Genomic DNA, 22713 nt, shown 5'->3' with positions numbered 1-22713 from the left:
TCCACTTTAATGCATCAGCGTCAATGTAGTAGACACAGGTCTAACGGAAATAAAATCACCATAAATTATCATGAATGCGATTTTTCTTGTATTTTTGGTTTTTTCCAACGGTCAGACATGTATTTATCATTGATTCCAGAAAGAAAAAAAACAATTTTTTTTTCAAAAACATTCTTCCTAGTTCAGATTTCATCCGTGAACATCATACACTGCACAAAAGTCCGCCACCATCAATGAATTCGACGTAAAGGCAAAGATAGCAGCGTTACCTAGCTACTTCCTATGACAAGACCCCTGTTCCAAGATGGCGGCGGTTTTGACGCATGCTTAGAGCCCCAAGGTGAGGTCTAGTGTATATGCCTATGGTGTTAAAGAAGCAATTGTTACTGTCCTTGATTTGGGTGTGTTGGTTTTTCACTGGTAATTTATTTTATTTATTTATTTTGTTATCTGTTTATTTTTCTTTTAGTTTTGTTTGTTTATTTCTTGTTTTTCTTTGTACAAATTGAAGGAAAGATGAACAAATATTTTTGATATATCGTTTTTGAAATAAAAGATATTGAAAGTCTCTCTCTTTCTCTCTATGTGTGTGTGTGTGCGTGCGTGCATTTGAGTAAGATTATTTTTTTTCATTTGTTGATTTTATTTTGCATATTCTACAAATTTGCTGTTACAGTCTTGCCAGTTTTTCTGTGTATATGTGCGTGTTTGTTTGTGTGTGTGGGTGTGTGTTTGTGGGGGGGGGGGGTCTTATTTGCACTCTTGATGTTTTAGAGCATCACCCCTTCATTGCTGTACACTTTTTTTCTGCACAGTTGCTGATCTGTAGCTTGTACCACCAAAAGTTTCTCTGAGTTTTCCTGTTTTTTCGTGTTTCCCATTCATTTCCTATGTCGGTCATTTTTGACCGGGAGGAAGCTAAGTGTGACTTTTGTTTTACGATCCTTTAACAAATCAGAATCATCTCCTTGATTTTTTTGAGTGTTCATGTAGGTAATACAACAAAAGTCAAAACGCACAACATTTCAAAACGTAACAGTTTTCGGTCATTTTTGACCGAAGAAGCCCAGAGGGTTAACAACTTGTTGCTAACTAGTTGCATCCCATATCAAAGTGAAGCTGAATCTGAAGCGCTTGGACCGGACCGGTCTACGGAGAATTGTTCTTGTCGCCAACTGTGACTGACAGCTGCCGATGACGATGAAGAGCAGGAGTAACGTTACCTTGCACTGGACTTTTTATATTCAACTGGTTTTAAATATTCAAATAGGGTTGACAACCTGTAGAAATATATTCACCATGGTCCATTTGTGTACACAATAAAAAGCACTAGCCTACGAAATCGCATCAAGGTAGCCTACGATATAAATTAACAATCGAATATGTTAATATATATAATGTTATAGGCCGTGCCTGTATGTTCTTCTTTTCTTCTTCTTTTTATATTTCATTAAATTATTTACATAAGTTCACACCCAATACTTGAACAGTTTAAAGTGTAATCTGGCCATTCAGGATGCAGCTACTAAATAGGTACGCAGTAAACCAACTCTGCATGGTCTTGGCTAAGCAGAAAATAAGCAGGCGCCAGGGCTGAAACATCCTCCCATGCAGTGGTGTGAACACCTATGGTAGCCTCAGAATTCTGATTGCTTTAAAAAAATAATAATAATAAATACTGTAAATAAAAAATTTAGAAGGCAAAATATATATATATATTTTTTTTTGTGATAATGTGAATTACACTGCGAAAACCAAAGTAATATCCACCGGATGAAGAAGGGTTGGCTCTCAGTCTCCACAGTACATCAAATATTCATTTTATTTTAGCATTTATGAGGAAAAAAACAATGTTATGGACTTGAGCGCTCTGAAAGTGGCACTAAAAGATGCTTTAAAACTTTCACAGAGACATCACACAGAAAGCACAAAACCTTTCTTTAACCTGAATTTTGTTTTGTATTAAATTAATCTTAATTTTAATCAATGTTTCATTAAGCAATTGCCTGGATTTAATAAATAAGAAGTTAATATAGCAGACGATAGATAAGAAACGGAGGCGTGAACTGGAGCTCGTCTCATAAATGAACCGAAACTCAGCATGCTTACCTCACATGTCTACTTTTAAACAGAACAATTCAAAACGAAAGAAATCAGACTACAAGCTGCTCTCTGCTTATATCCTTATGAAATGTGCATTTCTCTCTGGTGCGTTCACTACTGAAGATCGCGATTCAGCATCGTCAACTTCATCCGACAAAGACAACACTTGTTTATTAATAAACAATTAAAACATCTCCTTGCTATACCTATTTATACATATTCATAATCTTTTGTTGGATCATAGTGACAGCTTTTAGGTGCTTTATTGGCCGCGCCACCCTTTCATGTTATGAGTCGCCACCTGTCACGGTTGGTAAATCCTATGTCTACTTCTCGTCTCGTGTTTCTGTTATTGTTGTGTGTGTGTGCGCTGATGGGGGGGCGTGCCGCTCTATCAGCGCTCTTCAGCAATCATCATCACCAGCTGCAGTTAATCATCTTGTGTATATATTCTCATCAACTTCTCATCTCCTTTGTCAGATCGTTGTTTGTGGTTCCCGGTGTGTTGTCTCCTGTCTCGCTCAATCGTGTTCAGCTCTGGTTCTTGTTCTCTGTCGTTTGGATATTGTTCGTCGTTGGATTCACCACCACCATCACCACTGCACTCTGCACCTGATCATCGGATCCCCTGCGTCACTAACTCGTTGCCTGTTTATGGACTGTCTCTGTGTGTTCTTCATATTTCTAATTAAAAAGAGTTTAACTGCAACTGCTTCCTTGATTATATCATGACAGAACGATCTGACCAAAGCATGGAAGCAGCGGAGGACTCTCAGCGATCTCTGAACGAGTTTGTGGGAAGCTGTCTACAACGTATGGACACACAGGAAAAGAACCTCAACGACACAGCTCGCGCTGTACAGGCGTTAGTGACGCAGGTGTCTGGGCTCACCCAACAGATTCAACACCTTCGTCTTCCCACTGCGCCACCCGCACCGCTGATTCCCCCACCACCACCACCAGCGGACCCATTCCAGTCAGAGCCCCGCCTTCCAACTCCAGAGCCATATGCAGGTGAAGAGAATTTTTGTCGAGCATTTCTGACCAGATGTACCATGCATTTCTCCCTGCAACCCAGGGCGTTCCGCGATGAGGCAACCAAAGTAGCGTTTGTCTTGACGCTTCTGACTGGGAGAGCGGCGCTGTGGGGGGCAGCGGTGTGGGAAAGCCAAGACGACTGCTGTTCCTCGTTCCAGAAACTCTCCGATGAGATGCGGCGAGTGTTCGATCGGGCCGCATCAGGAAGAGAGGCTGCCAGGGTGTTGACGGAACTACGTCAAGGTGAGAGATCAGTATCAGACTTTTCCATCGAGTTCCGAACCCTGGCAGCCGAAAGCAAATGGAACGAGGAGGCGCAGTGGGACATGTTCCTGCATGGGTTGGCTGACCGCATCCAGAAGGAGATCTACGCCCTGGACCTGCCCACCAAGCTGAATGACCTCATCGCGCTGGCGTTAAGAGTGGATGCACGCCTTTCTCGAGTCAAGAGCCGAGGTCAACACGATCGTTTCTCTGGAGGCATCGAGGGGCAGCGTTCAGGAGGCGAGGGAGCGGTCAGCCCTACCTACGATCACGAGCCCATGCAGGTGGGTTGAGCCCGGCTTTCCCGGGAGGAGAAGGAGAGGCGGAGATCCCTGGGCCTTTGTCTGTACTGTGGTGGAGCGGGACATTTGGCGTTTAATTGTCCGTTAAAAGGCCCAGCCCGACAGTAAGAATGAGGCTACTGTCGGGTGGGATCTCTGCCGAGAAGACCTCATCGACATCTACCTTTCTCCCGGTAAGGCTCCGATGGTCAACTCACCTCCATGATTGTCGAGCACTACTGGACTCTGGGGCGGAAGGTAATTTCATGGACCATTCATTTGCTAAGAAACTTCATATTCCCCTCAAACCCCTCTCACATCAGATTCATGTACACGCTCTCAACGGCCAAAGACTCCCCACTATCTCATGGATCACCGAAGACATCACCCTCATCAGTTCAGGCAATCATTCAGAGACTATTTCCTTTTACATTCTGGACACTCCATTAGCCCCCATCGTTCTTGGTCACCCATGGCTCACCCATCACAACCCCAAAATAGACTGGCAATTCAAATCAGTAGCATCATGGAGCAGTTTTTGTCATAAGTCTGTGTCTGCTTGTCCGTCTGTCTCTTCTCGTGTGTTACAGGAGGAAACAGTGGATTTATCAAACGTGCCCACGGAGTATCGGGAGCTGAAGGAAGTGTTCAGTAAGTCTCGGGCTGATTCTCTTCCTCCGCATCGTCCCTATGACTGTGCTATAGACTTATTGCCAGGTACGTCTCCGCCTAAGGGCAAATTATATTCACTCTCGGTCCCTGAGAGAGAGGTCATGGAGAAATACATTTCTGATTCTCTAGCAACGGGATTCATCCGCCCTTCCTCTTCTCCAGCGGGGGCGGGGTTCTTTTTTGTGGGGAAAAAGGATGGATCTTTGCGACCTTGTATTGATTACCGGGGGCTGAACAACATCACGGTGAAGAATACTTATCCTTTGCCGTTGATGTCTTCAGCTTTCGAGAGGTTGCAAGGAGCATCTATTTTCACAAAACTGGATTTAAGGAATGCTTATCATTTGGTCCGCATCAGGGAGGGGGATGAATGGAAGACTGCATTTAATACCCCTAGGGGGCACTTTGAATATTTGGTCATGCCTTTCGGCTTGTCCAATAGCCCAGCGGTCTTCCAGGCACTTGTCAATGACGTGTTGCGAGACATGGTCGATCAATTCATATATGTCTACCTGGATGACATATTGATTTTTTCTTCGTCTCTCCAGGAACATGTGCAACACGTTCGACAAGTGCTTCAGAGGTTGTTAGAGAATGGGCTTTTTGTCAAGGCGGAGAAATGCGTTTTTCATGCACAGTCTGTTCCCTTTCTAGGTCACATCATCTCGGTTGACGGAGTGCGCATGGATCCCGACAAGGTTAAGGCTGTGGTGAATTGGCCAAGTCCAGATTCCCGTAAGGCCCTACTGAGGTTTCTGGGGTTCGCCAATTTTTACCGGCGTTTTATTAGCAACTTCAGCCGCCTGGCCGCGCCTCTGACGGCCTTGACCTCCCCCAGAACGACGTTCAGGTGGTCAGACGCAGCGGAAGCTGCGTTTGCCAAACTGAAGGGTCGCTTTGTTTCGGCCCCCATCCTGATAACCCCTGATCCATCACGTCAGTTCGTGGTGGAGGTCGACGCGTCAGAGGTGGGGGTAGGTGCGGTGTTATCTCAGCGCTCTCCTTTAGACGACAAGATGCATCCTTGCGCGTTTTTTTCGCACCGTTTATCCCCCGCTGAAAGCAATTATGACATTGGCAACCGAGAATTGTTGGCGGTCAAGTTAGCATTGGAGGAGTGGCGCCACTGGTTAGAAGGGTCGGGGGTACCTTTTATCGTCTGGACCGACCACAAGAATCTGGAATACATTCGCACTGCTAAAAGACTCAATTCCAGGCAGGCTCGGTGGGCTCTTTTTTTCGGACGTTTTGACTTTACACTCTCGTACCGCCCGGGTTCCAAAAACATCAAACCCGATTCTTTATCGCGCATTTTTGACCGTTCCGATCGCCCGTCTACTCCCGAGTGCATTTTACCAGAGAATCTATTCATCTCTACACTCACATGGGAGGTCGAATCGAAGGTCAAGAAGGCCTTAGAAGGGGTAACGCCTCCGACTCGTTGCCCACCGAACCGTTTGTTCGTGCCGAAGAGTTTACGGTCCAGCGTCATTCAGTGGGGTCATTGTTCCAATGTGGCGTGTCATCCAGGAGTCAGTCGTACCATGTTTTTGGTTAAGCAACGATTCTGGTGGCCTCTCATGTCTCGTGACGTTCGAAATTTTGTATTGGCTTGTTCAGTTTGTGCCACAGGCAAGACTTCCAATCGACCCCCAGATGGGTTGCTTCAACCGCTGCCGGTGCCTTCGAGACCCTGGTCCCACATCGCGCTAGATTTTATCACCGCCCTCCCACCCTCCCAGGGTCACACGGTAGTTTTGACCGTGGTGGACCGGTTCTCGAAGGCGGCCCATTTTATTCCCTTGCCCAAATTACCTTCAGCCAAGGAGACAGCGGTGAGTGTCATTGACCACGTCTTTCGGCTTCATGGCCTCCCGACGGACGTGGTCTCTGACAGAGGACCCCAATTTGTGTCCAAATTTTGGCGAGAGTTTTGTAGACTGCTGGGGGCGACTGTCAGTCTCTCGTCTGGGTTCCATCCCCAGAGCAATGGTCAAACTGAGCGAGCCAACCAGGATTTGGAGAGAACGTTGCGATGTCTAGTGTCCAAGAATCCTTCCTCCTGGAGCCAGCAGTTGTCTATGGTGGAGTACGCCCACAACACGTTGCCAGTGTCATCCACGGGCCTATCACCATTTGAGTGTAGTGTAGGTTACCAGCCACCTATCTTTCCTAGTCTGGAATCCGAAGTCGCGGTCCCCTCCGCCCACGCCTTCGTCCAGCGGTGTCGCCGCACTTGGACTAGAGCCCGGGAGACTCTACTCCAAGTGGGGGCGCGCACCAAGGTCAAAGCCGATCGCCACCGGCGGAGACCTCCCGTATACGTCGTCGGTTCTAAAGTGTGGCTTTCTACTAAGGACATTCCACTCCGTTCCATTTCGAATAAACTTGCACCCAAATTCATTGGCCCGTTTGCTGTCACCAAAATCATTAGTCCGGTGACAGTCCGTCTGAATCTTCCTCCAGTGTATAGGAGGATTCATCCCGTCTTTCACGTTTCCAAAATCCAACCCGTCTTTTATACTCGCATTAATCCGCCAGTCCCGGTTCCCCCCCCGCCGCGTCTCGTAGACGGGGAACCACCTTATTCGGTCAATCGTGTGCTGGACTCGAGACGGAGGGGGCGCGGATTCCAGTACCTGGTGGACTGGGAAGGTTACGGTCCGGAGGAGAGAAGTTGGGTACCGGCTAGAGACATCCTGGATCACTCCCTTATCGATGATTACAATCGGCAGGTAAGGGAGTCTGGGAACGCCAGGAGGCGTTCCTAGGGAAGGGGGTACTGTCACGGTTGGTAAATCCTATGTCTACTTCTCGTCTCGTGTTTCTGTTATTGTTGTGTGTGTGTGCGCTGATGGGGGGGCGTGCCGCTCTATCAGCGCTCTTCAGCAATCATCATCACCAGCTGCAGTTAATCATCTTGTGTATATATTCTCATCAACTTCTCATCTCCTTTGTCAGATCGTTGTTTGTGGTTCCCGGTGTGTTGTCTCCTGTCTCGCTCAATCGTGTTCAGCTCTGGTTCTTGTTCTCTGTCGTTTGGATATTGTTCGTCGTTGGATTCACCACCCCCATCACCACTGCACTCTGCACCTGATCATCGGATCCCCTGCGTCACTAACTCGTTGCCTGTTTATGGACTGTCTCTGTGTGTTCTTCATATTTCTAATTAAAAAGAGTTTAACTGCAACTGCTTCCTTGATTATATCATGACACCACCGCATCACTGCACCCACCAGAATAGGCCTATATATAAAATTCTGGTTATATATAGCCAGAATTTATTTATATAAAGGCCATAATATACAGTCATGGTCAAAATTAATGGCACCCCTGGTAAATATGATGAAAACTGGCTGTAAAAAATAATTCTGCATTGTTTATCCTTTTGATCTTCCATTCAAAAAATTGACAAAATGATAACCTTTTATTGAAGCAAAAGAATTGAAAGTGGGGGTAAATCACACTATGAAATAAATGTTTTTCTCCAAAACACTCTGGCCATAATTGTTGGCACCCCTAGAATTTTTTATGAGAAAAATATCTCTGAAGTACATTCCCATTAATATTAAATTTTTTAAGCACATCAGGGTGATTAGGAACATGAAATTGTCCAGCTATGACTTCTTGTTTCAAGGAGTTTATATATGAGGAAGCACAAAGGTCTGCATGTCCTCCAGTAAAATATAAAACAAAAAAAATGACAATAGCCAATTCTGTGTCCATAGTTGTTTACTCAATTTTATCAAATGAATGATCAGGATGGCAGCTGTACTCTCGCACCGGTGCTTGGCGCCAGGAGCGGTAATTGGGAACACCTGGTTGCGCAATTAGGAAATCCCACAAAGCCTATCCACAAGTTTCCAGGGGGCGCTCCTGTAAAAAAGTGGGCGCAACTTCCGGTTAGGCGGTGGAAGTAGCATTCCAATGGTATTTTGTGTGTTATTTAGCGAAGAGGTTAGCTGTTTTTCGGTTAATTATTTTACAATTTAAAGATGCAAATCTTTCTGAGAGATGTCATTACGGAGCTCAGGGACAACATGTGTTGTTCACGGTTGTATGTATAACCGGACTAAACTAATTCAGTGGCTTAAACTTGAGTGTTTTGAACATAAGCCTAACACGAAATCAGAGTGTTCCTGCCAACGACCATACAGTTTCCATCACCTCCCAAAAGACGATGAATCAAGAAGAATATGGCTAAAGAATTTAAACTTAAAAACACCACCAAAACAGCTGCTTGTGTGTTCATTTCACTTCGTGGACAAGAAGCCAACACATGATAACCCGTACCCAACTCTCTTTCTGGGTTATGACTAGAAAATTTAAGTGAAGGCTGCTGTGCAGCAACATGCAGAACACAAATGACACACAGTAAACATTTCAGTTTAGTACATTTATTAATTAATTAACAATATCACAATGTAATAATACATTTTCGTGCTCTTAATTATCCTTATTTTACTGACCTTCCACAAAAGTGCTGCTGCATGACCACAAGAGCGTTCTGGCCCTGCAATACATGAACAGCCCGCTGTCTGTACTTCACCTGTCACTGATGCTAGAACCCAAGCCTTATGATGTGATACGTGTAGGCTCTGGCTCGGCTCAATGCTTTAAGATACACAAGTTCGTTTACGACGTCCTTAAATAATACCTGGCTGACTTTATTACTCTGTAGATACTGATATGCCTCCGAGCTTTTCAAATTGCTCAACGCTTTACTATCACAGGCTACTGAATCTACAAAATAGCTAAAAATGCTACTGTACGTGATACGAGGCTACTTCTTCATGTCATCCTCCCAACCATCTACTACAGAGGGTAAAGGTACTGTTATTTCACCCTTTTTAATTTCGTTGAGGTTGTGTTCCCACATCGTTTGCTGAATGACTGTTAACTGTTGAATGAATGAGTGTCAAGTTGCGCTTGCCGCTTTGTTTACTTCGAACCGGAAGACGCGCCCACTTTTGACGCAAGGCCTCATGGGGCGTAGGAAACTTGTGGATACGGTGCGTCCTTCGAAGGATGCAGCCTTCACATTGGGACACAGCGACTGCGTCCCAATTCGCTTACTTATACTACGCCCTAAAAGTATGTACTCCTTTTGTGAAGAAAAAGTACATACTTATGAGTGTGTAGCAAAGAAGTAGGCAAGCTTTGGGACATACTATCACAGCTCTGTCGCGTGCTGCGTGCATCCTGTCACCGTAAACTGCCATGTCAATTATCTTGTCACAGTTAAAATCCTCCATTCAATCTAATTTGATTTTCTTCCGTTTCGGAGAGCACGTTGATCTGCCAGTCATGGGTCTTTCATGCTGATACTCTCATCGTGTTTGCAATTTAAATATAATGATGCATTTAAAAGGTAATGGCTAAACGTATCTTTACAAAAGTTAACAATGCTGCTGCATATGCAATATAATGTGAAAAACATTGGATAAATTAATTTTCGTTTGGTTAGATACTGATAACTAATCACTCAAACCTCTTTATCTAAACCATGAACCTCTCAACATAACCCATAGACAGTAAAAGAAATGGACAAAGCGACCCCATTGATTTCAACGGAGAAGACTGAAGACCGATTATTGCACTTCCTGTCTGACGTCTGAGCGACTGCGCAGGCTCAAACTGAGCGTGACGACAGTCTGACAGTTGTAAATCTTCTAGTAGCTGTGCCAAGACAAATCTGAATCACCTAATGTTGTTGAAATATTTTGTCCCGTTGCTTTTATGGACTCTCTATTTTGTGCCTTCATGTCCCCCCGATTGCCTCATAGACAGTAAAAGATTGCCTGCGAGATGATCTCCTCCTGTCTATACAGTAATGTCTCTATTGTGCGACAGAAAGTCCCATGGTTATGATGCAATCTTTAGCCTATTTTTACAAAAACGGCTTCTACGGGGCTGTAACGTAAGATACAAAGTAATGGAGCATTTTATACATTGTCGTGTTTCTTTAGAAATAAATAATGGACAAATTAAGTCTTTGGACGCCTCAGATGTAAAGTTATTCGCTGTCAAAGTGACGCCAAAATAAATGGGAGTCAATGGGATGCTAACAGCAGGTGAAGTTCTGCTACAATGGTGGCTCACGCGAGGCTTAATTTTCCGGCTGATGGATTAGCCCCTTGACATAACCCATAGACAGTAAAAGAAATGGACACAGCGACACCATTGATTTCAAAGGAGAAGACTGAAGCCCGATTATTGCACTTCCTGTCTGATGTCTAAACGACTGCGCAGGCTCAAACTGAGCGTGACGACAGTCTGACAGTTGAAAATCTTCCAGTAGCTGTGCCAAGACAAATCTGAATCACCTAATTGCTCAAAAACGTTGTTGAAATATTTTGTCCCGTTGCTTTTATGGACTCTCTATTTATGGGCTTCTACCTTGACTTTGTGCCTTCATGTCCCCCCGATTGCCTCATAGACAGTAAAAGATTGCCCGCGAGCTTCTCCTCCTGTCTATACGGTAATGCATCTATTGTGTGACAGAAAGTCCTGTGGTTATGATGCAATCTTTAGACTATTTTTACAAAAACGGCAGTTAAACGGTAGTTTCTTAACACTTTTTACTCGTGTTTGTAGTTCTAACAGAATTCTCATCCAATGCGCGATGGGTTGTGGGCAATATCAGCCGTTAGAGTGTGCATCGATCTATACTTCGGATTCTGACTGGAAATAGAAGACCATCTGGGTCTCTTTAGAACACTCATTTCAACATACAACGATTTGGGATGTACTAATTCTATTTTCGAATACTATTTAGGACGGATAGCAAATTGGGATGCAACTAGTCTCAATTCCTCCACCACCACCAGGTGCCTTAATTACCGTAAGTAACCAAAATAATGTGTTAATAAAATAAAACAATACCACGCTCTTACAATATTACCTAATTTAAATAATGTATTATACATAATTAGGCCTAGTTGTATTATTAAAAATATAATTAATCTATTATAGTTTTAGTATTGTTTATTATTATTTTTTACTTATTAATATATACTTATTGATTATTACCACTTTATTAATAGCTTGGCGTTTGCTTTAATCCACATTTTTCCACATTTTTGTCCGCTGGGGGGAGAATGTTACTTTCTGTTAGTTGTACTAACGTTCCCCAACTAACAGACAAAATGCTGGGTTAGTTAAATTATTTGAATGATTTATTAAAAAGAAAAATTATTGACTAAGAATAAAATGTTATATTTAATCTAGACTTGAACTTCAATTTAACAATTTTGAAAAGTCGCAGAAAAGAGCTGCATCTAAATTATGCAAAACTGGTCTCCAGAAAAATAATCCTGGATGGCTATATCATTAAACAGATGTGTTTTATACAGTCAGTGCTATGATGCAATGCTCATTGCAGAGACAGTGACGTCCATATCCAGCTCCGCCCCTCTGGATCTAATGGGTGGAGCCTGATCTAGTCCAGTTTCACCTTTGTGGACTCAATGGGTGGAGTTTTGTTTTGTTTAGCGATAGTTATGGTAGGGATAGGGTGTGGTTGAAGTGGACCGTCTAGTTCCACCCATTACGTCTAGCGAGGGGTAGTTGGACGTCAAGTTCCACCCACAAGCCGTACGTACGCCTATTGTTCTCTTGCACCAGTAGCGGTCTGCTGGTGTTCTGTTGTGAAGAGAGAGGCGCACCTCCTTTTGACCGGCTGATTGGTCGAGGGCTGAATCTGGGCAGGACAGGAAACGGGACGCGAGCAACGCACAGCAATCTCCGTTCTCCGGGAGAGAATGGGAGAGGAAACCGAAATGTGTCAATAGGAGACTGGAAGGATTGAATCGGGCGAATTAATAATTTGCCCTTTTGGTAAAGCGCTAGTAGTAGGCTACTGCGCTATTCACCACCAGGACTGTGGGATATTTATCTTTAGTAGGCTACTCTTACAAATAATTGTTGGCTGATTTCATAAAAGAATTGCAGAGCTCTTCGCTTCTGGGTAAGTGACCACTATTATCTCATCTTATGTCTTACTAGGCTTTAACTTGTGCTGCGTTCTGTTAAACTAGGTTTACATTATGAAAGCACTGGGGATCGCCAATATCCCACTCCAAAAAAAAAAAAAAAAAAAAAATGGCTCAGTTATCATGTCTGCTGTTATTGTATGTCGTTAGGAGAAAATTGCCTGGACAAAAAGGCATGGAGCGTGTTAAAGAAAGGGGTCGAATTCATCTTAGTCATTTGACAATGGGACAGTCCCCACGTGCACAAAAGCTCCATCATCAATCAAAGAATTTTTCTGGACGGGTTGTAACGTTAGTTGGTTTGAAGAACTGTAAGCTTGTCTGAATTTATGCTTTTGGCTTCATCTCCAGTTGAGTCAAATGAAGCCTCTTGTATGTGGCCGAGTAGCCTACTGTGACCAACGGATGATCTTTCATTTTGGTCATTTCATCATGTTACATTGATTCACCAACAACACCGGAGAATTAAAAAGTCCGTCACGTGTTCTCATAAAATGCCGTAGCCTACTATGTCAGCATGATCCTGGGTTTGTTCAAAACAAACATACGCCCATACATTTCATGCCCCCCTCACCCCACGTTGGTGAAGTTGTTGTTTTTTTCTCCACGCTGTAATTACCGTTATGCTCTGCGCTTTATAATGAATATCATTAGAAACAGTGTTGTCAGCTTGCTGGTCTACGCCCAGTCGAGCCAGAAGGCTATCGTGTTTTGGATATTAAACCACACACCTCCATTCGATAATTAAAGGGTTCATAAATGAATGAAAGCAGTTTATTGATGTTAGTGGCAATCTTAATGTTTATTGATGTTTGTGGCAAACGCTTTATTTTGCGTGTCGCGTTTGGTTTAGGCCGCCGTAGTCTGTGTTCATTGTCCTGCTACAGTCACTCTTAGGTCACACATGTTTTTGTCACAACTGTTTTTCAACATCGTTCTTATTAATGTAATTCGTTATCCATATCCATGAATAGCCATTTAACTGGGACTATGTTATGTCGCTGTTAAAAGTGAGAGTTAAGATCATTGATGTTTAGAATAATCTTCCTGTTATTCAGAATATGTTAAACATGGATTGTCCCTTCCTCACCTGTTTCATGAGAAGGGGGAAACGACATGAAGACCTTTCATTTTGGGGACATTCTTTGAGATGTTATTGTTCACAGACACATCACATTTTTTTTTTATAGTTTTAAGTTAAGTTACTTATTATGACCTCATAGAACATGTCTCAGTATTGTTGTGTCACAATTGACACATTAGATTACACTATACACTTATACTTCTGCTTCAAATAAAAGTTAATGTAGTGAGATGGTGAAACATAAAAACATTCTTTCTTTATTTCTCACTAGCCACTTTTGTGCCAACAATCAACATCCCGTAGAATATGGCATGTAATAGACCTTATTCAGAGCAGCGCCATGACGGGTATGAAAGTGAGGCCGTGAGGGATAGACTTACCCTGTTTCCAATGGCATCTGCTGTAAAAAGCTGAATAAAGCTGCTAGATTACTTACAATTTTCCACAGCTTACATTGTCTTGAGTTTTTTGTCAACTGAAATTTCTTGGAAAGATATTTTCCCAGTGTTTCATGAGCAGAACAATCGAGACACCCCTCGCTGCAGCCTGTAGCACGATGACGTAGCTGGATGGTCCAATACGTAGTGGACACTGTAACGTAATATAATCGCTTTTAACAATTTAGATTGTTTCAAAGCAGCTTTACATAGATAGGCTACGCATAATCGCATATAATTTAATGTAACAAAGATTGTTTTGGCTTTATAGCGGTTCGTGAATAATGTAGCTATTTCCAGCTAAAGTTAGTTTTGATTGTGTTTGTTTGATTGTTTCGACTTCTGTCGAAATGATAATTTCGTTCTCTCTAAACAGACTTTAAACGCGATCCTGCGATAAACGCTTATGGCACATGCACATTAAGATTTGATAGTTATTGTAGAGAGTAGAGAGTTGGTGAACAATCACACATTGATCTTCCAAGAATAGCTACATTTAAATATAAATGGTCATGAGTATGGAAGCTATTTTCAGAGCTTTCAGAGTAAAACATTTAAAAAAAAAAAAAAAATTGCGACTTTTTCCTTACAAATGCGAGTATACATTTCGCATACTGACTTTATTTCTCAGAATTGTGAGATATAAAGTCAGAATTGCCTGAAATAAAGCCTCAGTCTCATGTTATTTAGACAGAATTGCGTGAAATAAAGTCGCAATTGTTTGCTATAAAATCAGAATTCTGACTTTTTTCCTCACAATTCTGAATGTATAACATAATTGCGAGTTTATATCTCCCATTGCGAGTTATAAAGTTAAATTCTAAGGGCAAAAAAATCTGGCTACTTATTTTTTAACCTCAGAATAGTTCTCACAATATCTCACAATTCTAACTTTATAACATGCAATTGCGACTTTATATCTCCCAATTTGCATATTATAAAGTCAGAATTTCAAGTAGCCTCGCAATTGCTAGTTTATATCTCATAATTCTGACTTAATAACACGCAATTGCGACTTTATATAAATTCTGAGATAAAAAGTCTAACCAGTAGTGAGATAAAAAGTCGCAATTACCTTTTTTATTTCTCACTCTGTGGCGAAAACAAGCTTCCAGACATGTCTCACTGAACAGCAAATTAAGAGGAACATGTAGACTTTTATTTTATTTTTTTTCCCTACATCTGACAAGATTTATTTTCCTGATGCTGTTATTATTTTAGCATTTTCCTTTGAATGTTTACTGGTATTTTAAGATGTTTACAGTTGTACATTTAAAATTACAGAGATAATTAGACTACTTTGACATTTTTTGCTTCCAATCAACAGCAAATATGAATAAAATAAAATTGCTTTATTTTAAAATGTTCTATATACATGCATTAAAAAAAATACTTGCGGTGCACATGCTATTAAAGCAGAACTAAGTAACTTTTTTTACCTTAACTGAACAGCTTTGGAGTCATTGTAATGTTAATATTACTGATTTCGTGTTGAATGGTGATCATCTCGCACCCCCCTGGTGCCTGTGAGCCGCAAAACCACCCTTGCAACTTTAGGCCGGCGGCTCGCCGGCCTCAGTGTTAGGAAGTATCGTGAGATTTCAGGTCTCGCGAGGTAACGAATTGCTTTACGGCACTATACGCGCACACGCATGCGTACACGTCTCCATCCATCCAGGAGCCGGCTAGCTATAAGAAAAAAGGTAACGCTAGATATTGAATTCTTCACGTTTTCGTGATGGCTGATGTAAAAGAAGAAGAAGAAAGCTCGGAAGTGTTTATCAGAGGAACAAAGAAAGAGAAAACGGACCGGCTTTTTCAGAATAGAGAGAACTGAAAGAAAGTGAAGCCTGCAAAACCGATGCTGACCTGGCCTTCTTGCTGTTGCACTTGTAAGTATCTTTATTATAATAAACTGTGTTTAATGTTTGTATTTCTTGTAATTGTGACCTCGGGAGTCGGGATGTTTGCTATTGTCTGTTTTTTTTTTTATTATTATGCTCGCTGTCTGTTACCGGCTTACTAGTACGTTAGATGTTAGCATTTTCATTAGAAAACAAACTTGTTTTCTGTAAGTAGTGTTTTGTCCGTTCCTCTAGCAGGGTTTATTTGTGTTTCTCAGATCGCCTATAAATCGATATGAAATTCTACAAATTATGCATTAGTTTAGCTTGTCGTCAGCCTCAGAATTAGTAACGTTATACTGTGCTGCTGACTTGATATATAATGCATAAACCGACACGAGAGCAGCTAGCTAATAATGCAACTTTTTTATATTTATTTACCCACGTTTACACAAACAGAACTATAAGTAAACGAGAAATTGCATTGCAACTTCACACATGCAACTCCATCTGTGCTAGTTTGACCTTGTGTATAAATGATATGTTGATAAAAAAATTGATACATTTTCTTTTTCCTTTTTAGCTACAAGCGTTGGCAAGTGTTATCAACTCCGAGGCACCCCAGACCACCAGTACCACCGGTCTCAAGCTTCAATAATAAAATAAACAATCTTGTAATAAACAAATTAAACGTGTTTGACTTTCTTTGGTCAATCGTTACGATAGACAACTCGGATCACCAGAAAAATGATATAAGAATGTAACGTAACATGTATTTTGATAATGCATAATCAAAGTAGCTATAGCTGTAGGCTAAACTAAAAATAAATAAATAGCGGAAATATTTCTTATAGTATTATTGATTTTTAACCATAATGTTACTGATAACGTTTGGTAACACAATAAAAATATACACTATCTCAACATTTGAATAATATTGTTCTGAGAATCATACATACCTCAGTGGACATGGCTCGGGCGTCAGTTTTGTTTGAAATGTGCTGGGGACAGAGACGCATTCGGAAGGGCATTTTCAAAAGTGCTGGGTAACGCATTCATTCTTTTTTTTCTCTTTCGAGTAGGTAATGTTTTGAAAGACGATGTCCTGTAGCTTCCTGATGCACATAAATAAAAATGAGCACAATGTCCGAGTATAGTGGGTATATAGAAAATATTCGCCCTTGATATGTACAGTGATGGTCCGTCCAGAGGTAGAATTCCGCACTCGAATAGTTTTTATTTCCCCCTCATCAAAACCAATAATGTTTATCGGTGGTTGAATTGATATAATGTTTATCAGTGGTTTTATATGTTTTGATGAGTGGGGAAAAATATACGAGAGAGGAATTAGAAACCATGAGAAAAAGGGACACGTTTGTGTGCATTTTGATTTGTGATTTCACCGGAAAGAATCTCCGCAACGGATTGAAGCGCGTTTCTGAGAGAAGCCAACACATTTCAGTGCTAGATCGCCTATTATTTAACAAACAAATGAAACGAATGCTGTTAACTGGAGATGTTTTATTTGCATTGGTACATCTGTGCCGCGAGATGTTTCAAAAATGGTGGGGACAAAATCCGTTTGTTCGCCGGCTTCTCTGAAAACAAATGCACATGGCCTGCCTGAACGAGATGGGAGGGGGAGTTGACAACGAGTTTACGACAGTTTTCTCATATATATACTCCGAAACTGTAGGGGGAGCTCGAGAGAGAAACCTGCGAGAAAACAGCAAAGAAGTTTCCAGTCTTACTGAGCGCTGCTTTAATCTATCAAATGTAGGTTTAAAATCATGTGATTTAAAATGTAAAATAACTTTGCATGTAGCCTATGTAGAGTGAATCTTGGATAAGCATCCCATTTATGTAATAATTATTATTCATCAATAATTACTTATAATTATTTAACAGTACTATAATACACAGGTTTGAACATCATCTCAGTACAATATTGAGTTTACATATCACTTCAGATCAATGCATGCGAATTATAATCATGAGATCGGCACTGCGCATGCGTATATGACGTCACCAAAACACACCTCCATCCACTACGTATTGGACCATCCAGCTACGTCATCGTGCTACAGACTGCAGCGAGGACCTCTTGGAACAATCCGAAAACACATTAAATAAGAGTACAGCCCATTGAAGAGATGAATGTCTATCCCTCACAGCCTCGCTTTCATTTTCATTAAAAATCAAAGATGGCGCTGCCGTGAATAAGGCGTATGAATTGTTGACCTCAAGAAAATGAGTACTTAGTCTATTTTTTTCCCATTTTCCTCAGTTCCTTGTTCACTGCCATGTAGAGAAGGGAATGCATGAATGCATTTAAGTGAGATTTCAGATGTGCAAATTTTTTTCAAGTGCTGTGGCCACACAAAAGACTCAGATTTTAGTTGGTGTTATTTTACCAAAGCTCCCCCTCAGAAAAGGGGGCAAACCTTCAAAGAGAACTGTAACCCTCCGTGAAACAGTCACCAGGGAAAGTGAAACCAGATAGGTCCTAAGCAAGGAACCTGGAATGGAGCACCTGGAGGCTAGAAAATGCCCTGCTGGTATAAATACTTGGCACCAGTCATCAGGTGCCCTTGGCTTTACCAGAACCACACTCTTCACACTCAGTTGCCTGATTTCCCATAAGTAACTTGCCCAACTTTAACTCCCAAACAGAACTGATTAAGAAACTAAAGGAGACAGAAAAACAGATTTCAATAAATAAAAACATATCTTTTGTATATTTAAAATATTATGTCAATTCACCTCATGTGCCTGTCTGTTTTAAAAGAACTGTTGCGTTGTGTGTGCCTGATTTTTAATTTTAAACTCTCATTTACTATCCACTTATAAAATGTTTGATTCAGGAAAAGAATTCAATCTGTTTTTACAGTGAAATTGTGAAAAAATTTAATTCAGTCAGGCCTCATGTATTACTTTTATGTGCAGAGCAGAATAAGCTACACATTTAGATTCATCCTCATTAATAGATTCGTTGTATCATTATACGTAGATATCAAGGGATCAGTTAACACCTGTGTGTGAAGGGGTTGTAATCACACATTACAATGATCCACTTGACAGGTGTTGCTATTATTTCTGAAGGCCAGTATTCCTATTTCTATGTGAAGTCTCCGGGTCGGATTTTCTGTGAAAGCCATCGGATGTGACGTGCATGCGAGCTCCTGAGCCTCTCTCCTTTTATATACAGTCTATCATGCGACGGCACTGCAGCTGAAGACATGGAGTCTGATAACACCAAAAAACATGCATTTACATTTTTAAACTTAGACCCAGGGCCCTATCTTGCACCCGGCGCAAATTACTTTATACACAAATGCATGTCTCATTCCTATTTTGCACCCGCGCAAAGCGGGATTTTCCCCTCCACAGACGCACGTCGGTAAACTAGGGAATGAATTTGCGCTCCCTGGGCGGATCGGCGCAAAAAGGAGGCGTGTTTCGGCGCAAACATTCTCTGGTGCTATTTTACACTTCCAGAAAACAATTGCGAAAACACTGACCAGAAAAAACCTGAGGGCTGTTTCACAAAACCAAGATAGCGGATTAAGCCGGGATTTTCCAGATATCCTGGCTGAATTAAGCCGGGACTCGGTTTCACGAAAGCAGTAGTTTCATGAAAGCAGTAGCAGTAGAAAGCAGTAGCACATAAGTTACCATGGCGATTTATTCTGTGCAGCTAGCCTGCTCCAGACCAGGCTAACAGCCAGGCTTAGTCAATCCTGGTGCCTTATCTGTTCAGCAGCGGTCACGCCGATCAGAAACCAATGTGTTTTGTCAGTTATTCCATTTTGTCATCTATGTGTTGAGCGCAATTTTTGTCAGTCTGCATTAAAATACCTCAGAATCAGATACATATTGGCATTCAGTCAAGTAGCCTACTATTATTATTGTAACATTATGATGGCAGCCTACCATTATTAACTATAATAATAATTATCCATATGGGCATTGTTACTGTTCAATTGTGTTTTTGAAGACTGCTGTTGTTCTAAGTTTGACAGATAGGTCTTTAATAGGCTATTGTATGTAATGAGGGAATTAGAGAAATGGCTGATAAAGAAGCAAAATTTTGGTCAATCAGGTCAGGCTATATATGTAGCTCTAAACACATGTTTTGTCCTTTACAATGGCATGCCCATTTTTGGATGACATCGTAGATTATATTGAGAAGGCCTTTCAGACGTGAAAGAGTGTTTCAGGACAGGTCCGAACCATTAATTATGACGCATAATGAAAACGTCATAATTATACATTCAAGGAGTTACTTGTCATTTGCTCAAATGAACAACTGTACAACTTGAACAAATGAACAACTTAAAAATGAACAGTGGAAGTCAATGTTCTAAAGTGTCAATCTGACAGACAGCTAATTAATTTATGTTACTCTTTTTTGTTACACGTCCTATAAATATTCATACAGAACAAACATGACTGGACCAAACAGGACCTGGCAACAGGTCAAGATCAAATATAAGAACATTTTGCAGACTGGTAAGTGTCTGATAAAATTTTGGGACCCAACAGTCTGCACAGGTAGCGGATGCCATCCCCGGAAAAAGAGTAGGGTAGAGTGGGGGAAAATGCCCTCCAAGGGGCATAGTTTCTCTTTATCATAATTACTACAGTAACATATTTCTGTTTATCAAAGTCTTTATTTTACACTTTAATGCATTATAACTAGGCGGTAAAATCTAAATATTTGAACAAAACATGAAAAAATTACTTCAAGTGAGCATTAGCTAGCTAGCTTGGTGAATGCAATGATGCAAAGGTGACCCAATGATTAAACAAAGTGTCTTTTAATGCATTTATGGAATATATTTCACTATTAATATACTAATTTATGTTTAATATTTATTTAACATCAATTATCAACCCATAGGCCTAGTGTAGAAATCAAAATATTCAAATGTTAGAAATTTGGCTATTTTGTACATTCCTGAAATAAATATTAATAGGTAGACTATATATCAATCTCAACCAGCTGAATGATACAAGGATAGACATGAATCTGTTTTAATTCTTTCAAATAAATACTATAAAATTGCATGAATTATCCTTAAACAGACCAAGGTGGAGAAGGTTACAAAAACATAATTTTTAGCATCAGACAATACATTTTGATGTTAAACCCACTATTGTTTTATGTCTGATCTCATGACATTTCACACTTTTTTTCATACATATTTTACAATAAATCTCCATACGAATTTGTACGAGTGCGGTCGTAATATTTAGACACCTCATAAAATGCATACGAATCCCTGTGAGATCGGATTGATCTATACACAGTAGCTATTTACCTCAATTACATCAGAAGTAACTGTAATTAAATTACAGATAAATTAAGAGTAATCCCTTATTTTACCTTTTTTTAAGGGAAAAGTAATTAAATTACAGTAACTAATTACTTAGTAATTAGTTACACCCAACACTGGAAGTATGGTGCACGCAACTTATCCATTGTAGCATCAATGAATCTGTGATTGACTGTGTGGTCTCTTGAAGAAATCTGTTGACACTCACTTATCTGAATTACTTACACCTGGCTTGACATAGCCGCTCCTCCTGAGCCTGGTTTGGCCTTTGTGAAACTGATAAAGCCAGGATGCACTGATCACACTAGGTCAAGCCCAGCTTTATCTCTTATCCTGGATTTCTAAATTCTGCTTTTGTGAAACAGCCCTCTGGTCTAAAGTCAGTGGCGCGTTGTGCATTGTTCATAATGCTATTTTAAGCATGCACGCTTGCCCATAATGTAGCGGGTACACAACGCTCATACACTGATTCTCTCATCAACACAGAAGCAGTAGTTTTCATTTTTGCAAATCATACATTATAACAAGGAAAAATATTAACACGAGGGAAATCATTATGGTTTACATGAAGATGAAAAAAACGAATTACCCATTTTTTTAAGGCTAATTGTTGTACTGAAGGATCAGACCTGTTTGCCCAATAGTGCCAAGAAACGTGTATAGGCTATAATGTTTAACCGACGCTGATGTGCGAGAGTTTCTCCCATCCCCATACAACGTCATCTCTCTGACTTTCACTGTCCTGACAAGAACGTCGGTCTCATCGGCTGTGAATGCTCCTGGCGCGCGCCTGGTAAACCCGCCGTTATAATAACAATCCGTCATGCAACATGCGCACCTGTTCTTAAAGGGTATAGTTGGATGGCGCTCGGATTAGTTTATTTCACGTTACGCCCAAACCACACCTATGAATAATGAAGCTACTTCAGACCAACCTTTTTAGATTTGCGCCAGGCGCAAGAGGCATTTATCCCGCTGGGAAAACAGCAACAGTGCCGGGTCCCGCCCACAAAGTTACTTGCGCCATGCGCTTTGACACTTGCGTTTCAGATCGTTAAAATAGGGCCACCAGTGTTTTTGTTTTGTCTTACAGAGGTGAAACAACAAATGAGTGTATTTAATCCAAGCGTACCGCACAAGCCCTCAAAAGTGAAGCCAAAACGTCTCGATCGCCCCCCTGCGACCGGACCTAGTATAGCTCATAACCCCCGCCTCCCCATGTTATTCAATAGGACGCGAGACCAACCAAACAATTAAATTACACTTCACATATCCTTTTTCCAAAGATAGTTTCTGTCATTAACTGTAGTTTCTATCACGTTGATGTAATTTCAATTGTTCGTTTTTAAAATAAGTTTGTTTTTAGTTAGTTATTTGATGATAAAAACGGTGCTCTGACATCATGATTGACAGCTGTGATTGACAGGTTCTCTGGGCGAGGTAGTCACTGAAGCACCAGCGGACTTTTTTAATAATGTTGATTATGTGGTTAGTAGTTGTATTTACTTTATTTTAACGAGGCTCTGCAATCAGCAGATATCAGTGGAGAAGAACGAAGCAGACAGAGGACACTTAATGAAAGTGGAGGGCGTGTTCTTGTGTTTGATTCAGCGAGAATGAGGGCGCGGCCTTGATTTCGTGGCTTTACTTCCTGCTC

The 22713-nt window shown here is 41.2% G+C and overlaps 1 protein-coding gene across 6 annotated transcripts in view; it reads left to right on the top strand.

Annotated features, from left to right (window-relative positions):
* Positions 1 to 11992: 11992 nt before the first annotated feature.
* Positions 11993 to 22713, top strand: part of raph1b (Ras association (RalGDS/AF-6) and pleckstrin homology domains 1b) — a 181991-nt gene continuing 171270 nt past the window's right edge. For 4 of the 6 annotated variants that reach the window (XM_039672003.2, XM_039672002.2, XM_089132243.1 and 1 more), the window contains exon 1: positions 11993 to 12327. The gene's annotated coding sequence lies outside the window, so the exon portion shown is untranslated. The remainder of the gene's footprint in view (positions 12328 to 22713) is intronic. The other 2 variants (XM_089132245.1, XM_089132244.1) reach the window with 1 other exon arrangement.

This window comes from Pimephales promelas, chromosome 6, assembly GCF_988280905.1.
Source record: "Pimephales promelas chromosome 6, fPimPro1.hap1.1, whole genome shotgun sequence".
NCBI classification, from domain to species: Eukaryota; Metazoa; Chordata; class Actinopteri; order Cypriniformes; family Leuciscidae; genus Pimephales; species Pimephales promelas.
This window is presented reverse-complemented; position numbering and strand designations above follow the sequence as displayed.